Source organism: Asparagus officinalis, chromosome 5 (genome assembly GCF_001876935.1).
Source record: "Asparagus officinalis chromosome 5, Aspof.V1, whole genome shotgun sequence".
Taxonomy (NCBI): domain Eukaryota; kingdom Viridiplantae; phylum Streptophyta; class Magnoliopsida; order Asparagales; family Asparagaceae; genus Asparagus; species Asparagus officinalis.
The window spans coordinates 99,228,700-99,241,856 of NC_033798.1; the positions used below are offsets into that span (position 1 = coordinate 99,228,700).

Genomic DNA, 13,157 nt, shown 5'->3' on the forward strand with positions numbered 1-13,157 from the left:
TCATCCTCCACCATGATATCAACATTGGCCATATCCGAAATTAGCTTTGTGAAGTCGTTAACATGCTCTCGAACGGAAACTCCCCTCTTCATCTTGAATTTGTAGAACCTCTTCTTCAAGTGAAGTCGATTCTCAATGCTCTTTGTCAAATATTTTTCATTGAGCGTTTCCCACAATCTCTTTGCCGAAGTCTCGTTCATCACATCATAAATGAGATCCGGTGTTAGGCATGACCGAATAACCCCACAAGCCCTACTGTGCATTTTCTTCCAAACCCTATCATCAATCTCCTCGGGTTTCTCTTGAAACTCAAGAGTCTCCTCCAAATTTTGTGCATCTAAGGCGTCCATTACGAGACACCTCCATAAACCGAAGTTGATCTTGCCATCGAACTTTGGGACATCAATTTTAGTGTTATTGATGCTCAAATTTTGGATCGCCTTTGTCAAAGCCGACCCCGATGTACTAGTAGCACTTGAACTAGCCCTGCTTGTATCACCCATATTGTAGATCTACTCTTCAAATAAGAATCCAACAGTGAATCCTTCGAACAAAACTCTCAAATCCAACCCGGAGCTCTGATACCACTTGTTGTGCGCCGCGGAAGCCTCGAATAGCCAAAACAATAGCACACACAAGAACAAAATAGACCACAATAGACACAAGCCAACCAATCACAGCAAGAACACAAGATATACGTGGTTCGGCAATGTGCCTATGTCCACGGGACAAGGAGGGGGGAGTTTCACTAATCAAATCAAAGGGGAATACAAATTAGGGTTACAAATCTTACCCAAAACCCTCAAACAAGATCACTTGATCTCTCCAATAGACTCCAACAAAAGAAGCCCTAGAAAATCCCCTTTGGCAGCTCAAAATCTCCCTTGCATAAAACCCTAGAACAGATTTGGGGTTTATATACAAGTTACAAAGAAAACGGGTCTGGAAAACCAACTTAAACCCAAAACCCGATAGTCGGTCGACCGCAGCACCACTGTCGGTCGACCGCAAAATATCCCGAGGTCCAGTCTGCTCTCTGGACAATTCGCGGTCGACCGCAGCGCTTCGTCCGGTCGACCGCCCAAATTCCAGAGGCACACTAAGAGTTGTGTGCACATATCGGTCGACCGCAGCTCCACTGCCGGTCGACCGCCCAACTTCCAGTGGCATACCTCTGACTTTTCACCAACTCTACACTAAGTCCTGGTGTTTAGCATTTTACACTTTCAGGGATTGTAGATTAAACAAGTTATAGTGTGTACATTGTTTCAATCTCAGACAGTTGAAAATTCTCGACTAATTATGTTATATATTATATATTATATTGTCAACAAGTCTGATTGTTCACATTTAGGCTATTATTTTGATTGTTTCTTATTTGCAAATTTTATTTATTATGCTTCAGATCATAAATGAGTTGTCTACTTCTAAGGGATTTTTAACTTCTTTGTTTCATTAGAATTTTAGAAATATACAAAGTGCCCTTATACTTAGGACAATATATTGGTCGAAGTGTTCCTCGAGAAGTATCAGGTGCTAGACCTGGGAAAGGAGGCGGATTGTTGGACATGATTCTGAGTTTGGTTTGATGCATTAGTCTAACTAAAAGTTACCTATTTCCTTTTGTTTCAGTTATAGAATTGTTCAGTTGCTGTTTAAAAAAAGACTTTTAGTTTTCTCATTTTTATGGTGTTGTCATAAATAATTTAAATATTGCTTCATTAAACAAATTTTTGTGAGTCTAATACAGCTTGGTCATGACATCACAGGATCCCCTAACAAATTGTCCTGTAATTTACACTAGTAAAACCTGGTAGTTCTGGATTTATAAGTGTAGCATTACTTGGTCAATAGGTAGACATTTAGAGTTTGCTCCTTCCTTCATAATTGCATCTTCATCAGAGATTTTATATTTCTTATTGTGCCCACATATAAAAGCATATTTTAGCTTATTCACTTCAAGTCAAACAAATGGAGTTGTATAAAAATTGAGAGAGCAATTGATTGTAAGGGCTGATAAGTTTTTGGTTACTTTTGTATTTTTCTTTCTTTGTCGTTTAACGAGGTACTTTTTTAGTTATTTGTTTATTTAATTATGAATATCAATAAAATATTATTTGAGTTTGTGTTTTTATTGTTGTTTGCAAGAAAAAGATTTGGGGTTTTGAAACAATGTTGTTGGCTTGAACGCTCTGATGCATAAGACTTAATTATGTTGGGTGAAGAAATGGAAGGTTGTATATTAAGTGTTTGTAAAATTAAGTGGCTGAAATTTGACATAGTTAGTGCACTCTAATTTGACATAGTTGATGCTAATTTGATAGATTTTATTTCTTCCATAAAAATAGCTCACCTTGTTATAGGATATCCTTTTTTTCTCTACTACTGTTTTGGATTGTTATGGCTTTTTCTGCGGGTTGCTAGACTGCTCATTCTTTCATCAACAAAATGGGAAAAATGAATACAAAAACCAGAGACAGAGAGTTAAAGACTTTTCTTTCTATAAAATTGTATTTTTCTTTTCTTTCTATATAATTGTATTTTTCTATTTGAAATTTGTTTATTTCTTTGTTTATCTTTACTATTGATAGGTGGTAAACTCAATATAATCTTGCTAGAATGTATTTCTCTTATATTTTGTTTTATTAATTTTCTCAAATGGCATTGCATTTTACTTATTGATATTTTTGTTCTTTCTTATGTTTGCATAGAGTATGTGAAAATTTGCATTTTTTTAACTAAGTGAATACTTATAATATCGTATTCTTGCGGTTTGATGATGTTCTTAAATTACATTTTGTTAGTCTTATGGATATGAGGTTAATTTTGATGATCAAAATATCTAATCTTAGCTTTTTATATATAATAAACATATTAATAAACTCTTTTGTATCACATTAACTATATTTTTTTCAACAGTATCTGTAATAATTCCAAGTTTTTGGCTATATATAAGTAAAGGGACTTTTATGTAAAATTTATTAGAGGGTTTTATTAGCAAAAAGGGCTCCTATAAATAGTGAAAACCCTACCCAACTCTTTCTATTCTTTCCCGTCAGCCTCTTCCCTTCTTCCTCCCGTCGTTGTTTTGCCGCACAAAAAATTTTGATTGGATCTGTTTTGAAGGAGAGTAGGTCTTGTTACACAAATATAAGAGGTATTACCTCTATCTTTAGTAATTATTTTATATAGAAAATTTTTTTGTATTAGATTATTTAGATCTTATTTTAGATGATGATTAGTTCGTAGTGGAGCAGTACTCATTTTAGATCAAATTCATATACCTCGTTGTCCTCATGTGTTTAGTAGAATAAGATATTTATTTAGTTTAGTTGGTTAGGAACAGTAGGTCTTTGTCTTCTTTGTTAAAAAAAAGAAGCAACTAGGTTAGTAAATTATTAGATAATATAGTTCTAGACTTATTAAGAGTTATGTAAATTAAAAAGAAGCAACTAGGTTAGTAAATTATTAGATAATATAGTTCTAGACTTATTAAGAGTTATGTAAATTAATTAATAGGATACTTTTTACTGATGATTTAGATAATATAGTTCTAGACTTATTAAGAGTTATGTAAATTAATTAATAGGATACTTTTTACTGATGATTGCTTGTATTTATCCTATAGAGGTTCCTACAGGCTCCTCAGAAGCGTTGTGAGAGTTAAAGTTTGGTTTGCCATTCGAATTAAGGTAAGTAGTGAATTTATACATTATTCGTTGTGTATTTTTTATATAAAATTACATTGACTATATGTAAGTTTTTTTCTGATGGATTATACCCTTTATATGGTTGCTTGCATACTAATTGTTGATTGGATGAATGCACATGATTTTTTGGTATAAGCCTATGCTGATTTTCTTTGTCAATTATTATGTCTTTTCATATAGTAGTAGGTTGAGATGCATATGTGGTTGATTAATTTTAGTATTGGTTGGCCTTTGGCATTTCTGTATAACATACTTGGTTATATGAACTTTGTTGATTTTTCTTTTAAACATATGCATCTCAAGTTAATATACCGTGTATGGAGGATATAAGCAAGTTATTAAAACATGGCTCAATGTGCCTCTATGAGGTTTTGTTTTAGCGCTAAGAGCCTAAATTTGGGTCTCACCGTCGCGGAACCACAGGCTTAATAATTGTGGGGTTTACCGAGTCAACCGGAGTACGAAGTGTTGACCGTATTCAAACGTAGCATGCTTATTTCCAATTCATGACTTATAAGTTTTCTTAAATATTTGCATCAAGTACTAGAGTTCATTGATGATTCTCTATCATTCTTATATTTTATTTATCTCTTGTACAAATATTTTCGTTTTGCAAAACCAGTGATTAATGTATGAATTTACCCACTTATTGAGTTGTGAACTCATTGTGTTATTTTTCATTCTTTTCAGAGACTCAGGATTAGGTAGAATTGAGGATTGTTCAAATTCTTAGAACGGAGCAAGGAATAAAATTCGAGATTGATATTGTCTCCTAGGTGAAAGTTAAATTAAGTCTTGATGTTTAGTTGATGAATTAAGAGTTTTGTGATAATGAGATTATTTCCTTTAGGTCGAGTTTTATTTCAATTTGAGGAAATATTTATTTATTTCGAGTTAATTGGATTAATGTTGACTTTTGGGATTATAAAGAGAATATTTATTGTTATTTTTAGTTCAATGAAGAGATTATTGTAACGGTCTTCTAATGAATATGTATTTTTGGAGGATTTTTCACAAGTTTAGTCCGGCTCCAATATTTCCTTTTAGGTACTGAAATTGGGGTCATGACAGATTGTATCAGAGCTTAGGCTGTATTGTCCCTTATGAAAAGAAGTTTTGGGTAGTGAGCAAAATAAAATATGAGCCATTGCTTGTGTATGCGTGTGTGTGTTTTGGTGATAATAACTAGATCAAATTACATGTAACACTTTGAGCACCCCCCTTAGACAGCAATATCAACCTCGACCTCTGTCCCACGTTTATAGGACGCTCGAAGAAGTTCGTCTTGACTGCAAATAACTTTAAAAAGCTTATGGGATTTTTAGATCTCCCAAAAATCTCAAAAATTATCAAACGTGGCAAATAGAATCACACGAGATTTAACGTGGAAAACCTTCAACAGGGAAAAACCATGGGATCGAAAACAATCCGCTGTCATCTTCAAATTGCAATCTTTTGCACGGACAAAAACTGTCAAACCCTTTCTCTCTCACACACACAATACCCGTGCACCCAGTTACACCATCTGTTAAATCCTAATTACAAGAATATTGTCTCTCTCCCTCTCTCTACATCTAAACTCTAGAATAGGATGCCTTATTTAAAGACACATCTGGCTTGTCCACCAAGTTAACGTGATCTTTAAGAAAACTATTAGGACTGGGTCTAGTCTTCAAACCCGCATCTGACGTGGAGTTTGAGTCGGTACCCAACAAAAGCAGAACTTTTGGTGATGATGACGAGACCAAATTACATGAAACACTTTCACCACCCACCCTAGACAGCAATATCGGAAACCAAAAGAAGATGGAGCATATTGGAAACCAAAAGAAGATGGAGCAGCCTGAGAAATCTTGAATGGGCACTGATCAATGAATTAAATTTAGTAGAGAATAACTATGAGGTGTGCCTCTTTGTGCTTTTAGCCTTGCTAGGTGGAATGAACGTGCACTGCATGTGGTCAAATATTATAGTTATTTACTTTAAGTTTATTTATTTACTATAATATGGTTATAAAAACTTTATAATTATCATAATATATTATTATTTTTTAGATAATTCCATGTGTGATTTTAACATTTTGTTTTTCAGAGAAATAGTGATGTTTAAAGCCTTAAAATATTAATGATTTAAGATTAATTAATAATTTGAATGTATAATTTTAAAATATTAATGATGAAAGAGACCAATACGGAAAAAATCTATTATTATTAATAAATAATAAATTCTTGAATTCATTAAGGAAAATGGTAGGTTTTATCTAGTCATTAAGGATTTTATTCAATTATAAAAAAAATCGCTTCCACCTGTTGTTTACTTCCACATATTGTTTATCTGGCGATTGAGTATTATAGATATTCAATAACTTTTTTCTATAATTTTCTAAGTTAGAATGTACAAATTAAATCAAGAAAGAAAATATAAATTATGTGATCAATTCTAAAATTTGATGTTGTACTCTTTTTACATCTTCCCAACTACTAATTGATCCGTCAAAACGATTACTCTCTAGTTCAAAAAATTATAAAATATAGCATAAGAATGATTTGTACATATTATGCTCATATTGATTAATGTATTTTAAAAAAATAATTCATATATATCTAATGTCAAACAACATCCAAAAATTTAGCTTAAGGAGTTAGAAGAATATAATATCTGCAATAATACTCATATCCAAGCTATGAGCTTCATAAACTTATAAGAATGTGAGCAATATAATATAATTAATTAACAATGATAATTAATTTAGTTTAGTTAGTATTAGAATGTAATATCAAAAGAAAATAGTGGTAATATAGTCCTTGGTAAGTTTTTCCAGAACTCCCTTTTTAAAGGGAGCATAATATGATATATTCACATTCATTTCTCTATTCATCAAAATGCGGCTGTCATTGTTGTGAATTAAACACAATTCCAGATCAACAATTCAACTTCCGTCGTTCTTGGCTTTAATAATTAACTTATAATAATTAATTTGAGGGGCTTATTATATAGCCATAAGCAATAGGAAATAGTATTAAGTATAACATATTTATGATGTGAAATTATTATTGTCAATTAATATTTTTGAAAGAAAAGGTTTAATATGACACACTTTCAGAATATAGTATATTACATATGGACTCATTAAAGAAAGGGGAGAGAGGAAATCCTAGGAGGGTGATTAGTACACTAATCTTAACATGGAATTTTCTCTGGAGAGTCCTCACTAGAAAGTATATAGTATTGAGATTTGTATTTTGAAATCCTAGTCCTAATCATAATCCTAAACAATTAATAACACAATAAAGTTAAATTCAAATTTCTAATTCTAAACCACTAACACCTTAATTAGAATGTAAATCATAGCTCTGACCAATAATAACATTTAAAAGTTAAATCCTAGAAAAAGCCCCAGTTTAAATAAAAAAAATCCTCTAACCAAATTTAAAAAATATTTAATTACTGTTTATGGACTATCTGTTAAATACAACCGGCAAACTATATGTTGATTATCTTGTTCATTTCCACCCTCCCTCTAATGACGAAGCATGGACAAAAATTAATGGGATATTAAAAGTAACAATATATATACCAAATATACCAAAAGATTTGGGTAAAGACTTAAGCCTAACTCAATAGGACGGGTGTGTTTGGCAATCTGAAAGTAAATTTAAAATATATAAGTTATTTTTTTTTGTAAATGACTTTTACATTCATGTCAGCACGCAAGTAAAATACAGTGTTTGTTTGAAAAATTAAGTTATTATCGAAAGTGCAATGTGAAGATGACGTGGCAAAATAAGATTAATTAGAAAGTATAATTAAAATCATTTAATTAAATTAGTTATCCTTTTGTCACTTTCATGTGACTTCACCACTTTTTTAGATGAAGTCAAAATTGTATTAAATTATATGTGGCAATTTTCTTGCATCTCACTTTCATAACCACTTACATAAAAACAAATACCTTAATTGTCAAAATTGCATTAAATCATATGTGGCAACTTTCTTGCGTCTCACTTTCTTGTATAAACATCTCAATTTCGTTGAACCCAACAGAAAACTTACTTAAAAACGTGTAACGGATAGCAGATCACGTATCATTTGCACTAATTGTTAAGGCTCTGTTTGGCAAAACTAGCTGAAAGCTGCGAGATTATAGCTGAAAGCTGTTAAGCTAGCTGAAAGCTGTGAAATTGTAGCTGAAAGCTGATAGTTGTGTAGCTAGCTAATTGACTAGAGCTGTTTGGCAAAAGTAGCTGTACAGCTAGCTTAAATTTGTTAAATGACTAAAAAAGACATGCAATATTATTGATATAAAATTAGAATTATTAGGGGCAAAAACGGAAGAAAAAATTTGGCAGCTCCTTCCCGAAGACAAATGTTACTTGAGGTAGCTTTCTAAAAGCTACTTGCAAAAGACACAATCTCCAAAATAATCTTCTTTTATTTTTTATCACCAAACAGCTCTACTAGTTTATTGACCAAGTTAATAAGACACAATCTCTTAGATAAGACACAATCTCTTGTTGCCAAACAGTGCCTAAGTCTAAGCCCGACCCGACTTTGCCTGCCGCATGATCCGAACTTCGGCGTGTCTCCTGCCGCTAATTTATTCTCGCGCGCATTAACGTCTTGTGGAAAGCCCTCGGTATATTGAACTCTTTTTATATGTTTACGAGCTTTTCTGCGCACGGCCTCAATACCAAATAGCGATATTTCTTCAGTGCGAGCTCCTGCTTTTCACGGTCTTGACACTAACCATGAACATTTTTTTCATTGGTGCACAAGATTTATATCCCTTGTTGTTCAATCTTGTCGTCACTAAAATTTTCTTCACTGATGCATAAATATTCCTATCTCTTGCTGTTCATCTTGTCGATATTGAGTTTCTCTATCGATGCTTCTAGATTTTATCATACGTCATTGATCATACAACCCCTTGGTTTTTTCTTTATTAATATTGTTGGATTCATCTCTTATTCATCTCATCATCATGTTCCAATTCTTTCATTTTCTAGTTTTAGCTTTTCATATCCAAACATATGGTTAATGTTGCACCCGAGAGTTTGAGAGCAGCACAAGAGATATTTAATTAAATATTATTCTTTCTTATGCAACTATTTTGTACTTATCTTGTATAACAGCTGATGTACATATATAGAATATCATAGAAATCGTTTTGTGTTGGAGTACAAATGAAAAGTTTCATTATGATTTTACAATCTTTTTGGATTACGTTGAAGCTATCATTGATGCAAAACAACAAACTATATTACGAATGAATCAGGTTGGGCTAGGTAAGGGCTGGCTTTTGGAGAGAGCCCAATTTCTCAAGACAAGACGGGACATCACTTTGCATTGAATAGTCTCAATGCTATTGTAAATTCATAATAAATAGAAGTTAGCATCAATAGAACAGGGCATCGAGGCAAAAAATTGATGAATAGTTGTTGCACAGCTGTTCCAAGCCAGTCTCTTATAAAGATCAATAAACACAGTTTTCTCTTTGACAATGATGATGATGATGATTTATACATTAGAAATGATAGGGGCACACCATCTACCACATCTCTAACCACATCATCTCTCTAGTTACAGTATACGGGCCCACATGGGATTTTATTTTAATAAAATCTCATTTAATAAAATCTCATATGGGCCCGTGTACTGTAGCGAGAGAGATGGTGTGGTTGGAGGTGTGGTAGAGGGTGTGCCCCTAGTTCCTCTCTATATACATTTGTATTTTGAATATTTGATTAAAAACACATTTGGGACTCATTTAACTCTCTCAACTTAGTAAAGAACTTAATGGGGTGTTTGTTTGCATGCAAGTGAAAGATGAAAGTGAAAAAGTTACTTTCATTTAACAATTAAGGTGTTTGTTTTCATATAAGTGGTTATGAAAGTGAGATGCAAGAAAGTTGCCACATATGATTTAATGCAATTTTGACTTTCCCTAAAAAAATAGTGAAGTCACATGAAAGTGACCAAAAGGTAACTAATTTAATTAAATAATTTTAATTATACTCTCTAATTAATCTTATTTTGTCACGTCATCTTCACATTGCACTTTCGATAATAATTTAATTTTTCAAACAAACACTGTATTTCACTTGCGTGCTGATATGGATGTAAAAGTCATTTGCAAAAAAAAGTAACTTACATATTTTAAATTCACTTTCAGATTGCCAAACACCCCCTAAAAGTAAACAAATATATGTGAGTCAACAACATAAGAATGTACGCATAATAACACAAAATGAATATATCTTGTAAATTTTATTATTATTATTTTTATTAACTGAATGCTACACTTACTTATTTACTGTTAAAATCAAACTATTTGTTCATTATCTGATTCATTTCCACCCATATCCCCAATGACTTGTCACGGTAAAAAATTGATGGGACAGTGGACTAACAATATACATCAAACATACCTAAGATTTGAGTTAAGCCAACTCAATTGTATTACAGCAGCTGTCGACAGATCTGTTGGGAGAGAAATCGGGTCCAATTTAGAGTTGATGGGCCTTAAAGAGAAGTTATGAATCAGTTTTAACCCAAAAGCTATAGCTATCAGGTATTGATCCAAACTCCAATTTAAACTCATCACTCTTTCTTATCTTATCCGATGTTGGACTATACTCACATATTAATCACCTCAACAAGATCCCCGTCAATTTTGTTGAACCCTATAAGAAACCCCACTTCAAAATGTATTATGGGTAACGGATACTATGCCCATTACTTATCAGGCCCGTATCATAGTATCCCATGCCGCGTGATCTCATCAAGTTGTACTTAATCGTGATTTAAACCATAGAGATTAAACGTCAATAAGAGCGAAAGCTATACCTAAATCCATCGCTTGGATCTGAATTAGGGTTTTGATGATCTTCTAATCTTAGGGTTTCTCATTTAGTATCTCTTTAGATGGGGATAAGAGATTTGAATGCGTTAACCCTAGATTAGGGACCATAACCCCATATATATATGTGTTGTGCATTTATAATTTGATCCCTCATCAAATTATAATTACAACATGTTATCTGCACATTTAGCCCATGATTTATTTAATTATTCATTGACCCAAATTGATTGGTCACTTTATGCGGCTTATCCTTAAGGATAGCAATACACACTGATAAACATATGTGCTCACAAATTAGATTTAATTAGATTTAAATCCAACAATCTCTCACTTGGGCAGCATATGTTTCCTTAAAGTGTGTATAACTTTATGAGCTCAAAAATTACTATCACTGAAAAGGGTATTTCCAAACAATATCGTCCATTGAGTATATCAATATAGGATTAAAGCGGTCTTCGTCACATTTATCGTAACTAAACCCATCAATGGTCACATATATCAATACAATCAAACGACATAGATCAATCATAGATGTGCAACTTGAAAATTACATACAATGTGATCAGTACATGTCTATTTTCAACTGGTCCTACCTTAAACTTTAGTGAGGTCAACCTCAACATAATGTATCATAGTGTTTGAACTGAATACTTTATTCTGATCAGACAATACAATCTAATATAAAACACCACAATCACAAACTCTCACTAAATCATGATATCCTTAAATAATACCACACTCATATGAGCAGTGTGCTCACGAAAGACCTTAGGTGGTAATCCTTTAGTAAGAACAGCCATCATGGAGTTTGTCCCAATGTGCTCTATGGATATATGTCCACTATGTACCCTTTCCTTCACAACTAGAAACTTAATGCCAATATGTTTTGACTTAGTTAAGCTCATGTTGTTATTGGAATACATTACTGCAGATTTATTGTCACAATATAATCTTAGTGGTCTTTCCATATTTTCTAAAATGCACAGTCCCGTGACAAAATTTTGCAGCCATATTCTCTGATTAGATGTCTCATAGCAAGCTACAAATTTAGCTGTCATAGTGGAGGAAGCTACAAGTGTATGTTTGATACTTTTTTATGATATAGGTCCTCCTGCTAACATATAAATATAGCCTGATGTAGACTTTCTGCTATCTTGGAATCCAGCAAAATCAGAATCAGAATACCCAATGACCTCTAACTGTTCTGATTTTCTGTATGTGAGCATATAATCTTTTGTTTTCTAAAGATACCTCATAACCCTTTTGACTGCTATCCAATGATTCATACCGGGATTGCTTAAGTATCTGCCTAACATCCTAACAATGTATACAATATTCGGACGTGAACACACTGAGCATACATTAGACTTCCTACAGCCGAAGAATAAGGAATCTTCTGTATTTCTTGAATTTTAAGGTTACCTATAGGAAACTGATTGAGACTGAACTTGTCTCCTTTAGCAACAGGGGTGTCTCCTGGTCTGCAGTCTTGCATGTTAAACCTTTTAAGTACTTTATCGATATAGTTCTTTTGTGATAATCCAAATATACCTCGAGAACGATCTCGATGTATCTGGATTCCTAATATAAAAGAGACGTTCCTAAGATCTTTCATCTCAAAATTCTTTGATAGAAATCTCTTGATTTCGTACAACATGCCTATATCATTAGTGGCAAGCAATATGTCATCGACATACAGAATCAGAAAAATATACTTACTCCCACTAAACTTGTGATATACACAATTATCAATAATATTTATCTCAAAACCAAACGAGATAATTATTTGTTGAAACATGTAATATCATTGATTAGGAGATTTCTTGAGTCAATAGATGGATTTTTCTTAATTTGCAAATCATATTTTTCTGGTCTCCTGATATAATGTTTTTTGGTTGCACCATATAAATCATCTCATCAATGTCACCATTGAGAAATACAGTCTTAACATCCATCTGATGTAACTCAAGATCAAAATGAGTAACAAGTATCATGATTGTTCTAAAAGAGTCTTTCGATGAAACTGGAGAGAAAGTCTTTGTATAATCAATGCATTCCTTTTGAGTAAATCCTTTAGCTACAAGACGTGTCTTATACCTCTCCACATTATCATTTGCATCATGCTTGGCTTTAAAAATCCATTTACAACCAATTGGTTTGGCACCTTCTGACAATGGGACAAGTTCTCAAACTTTATTGTCTTGCATAAACTTGTACTCTTCGTTCATGGCATCAATCCACTTTTGAGAATTAAAACTTTTCATGGTCTGAAGGAAATTGATTGGATCATCTTTCAACATTCCATTATTATCCTCATGTTTTTAGAGAAATACAATATAATCATCCGGAATAGTATTTATCCTTTCTCCCATGGATCTCTTTTTATGGTATTGGTTCTTGAGGTTGTTGAGTTTGTTCTTATGGAACAGGGAGTTATTCAATATTGTCATATTGAGGTTCTGGATTTACTTTTTGAGCATCCACGTGTATAGGAACATGAATATTATCAAAAGTAAATGTATGGATTGGATCTGAAGCCAATTCCTCCTGAAAAGCAATGTTTCTAACCTTATCCCCCCCCCCCC

The 13,157-nt window shown here is 32.9% G+C and overlaps 1 long non-coding RNA gene across 1 annotated transcript; it reads left to right on the top strand.

Moving 5' to 3' along the window:
• LOC109840353 lies at positions 2,915 to 4,637 on the top strand. Its single transcript, XR_002246902.1, has 3 exons — positions 2,915 to 3,157; positions 3,629 to 3,692; positions 4,401 to 4,637. It is a non-coding gene; the product is annotated as an uncharacterized LOC109840353 (long non-coding RNA).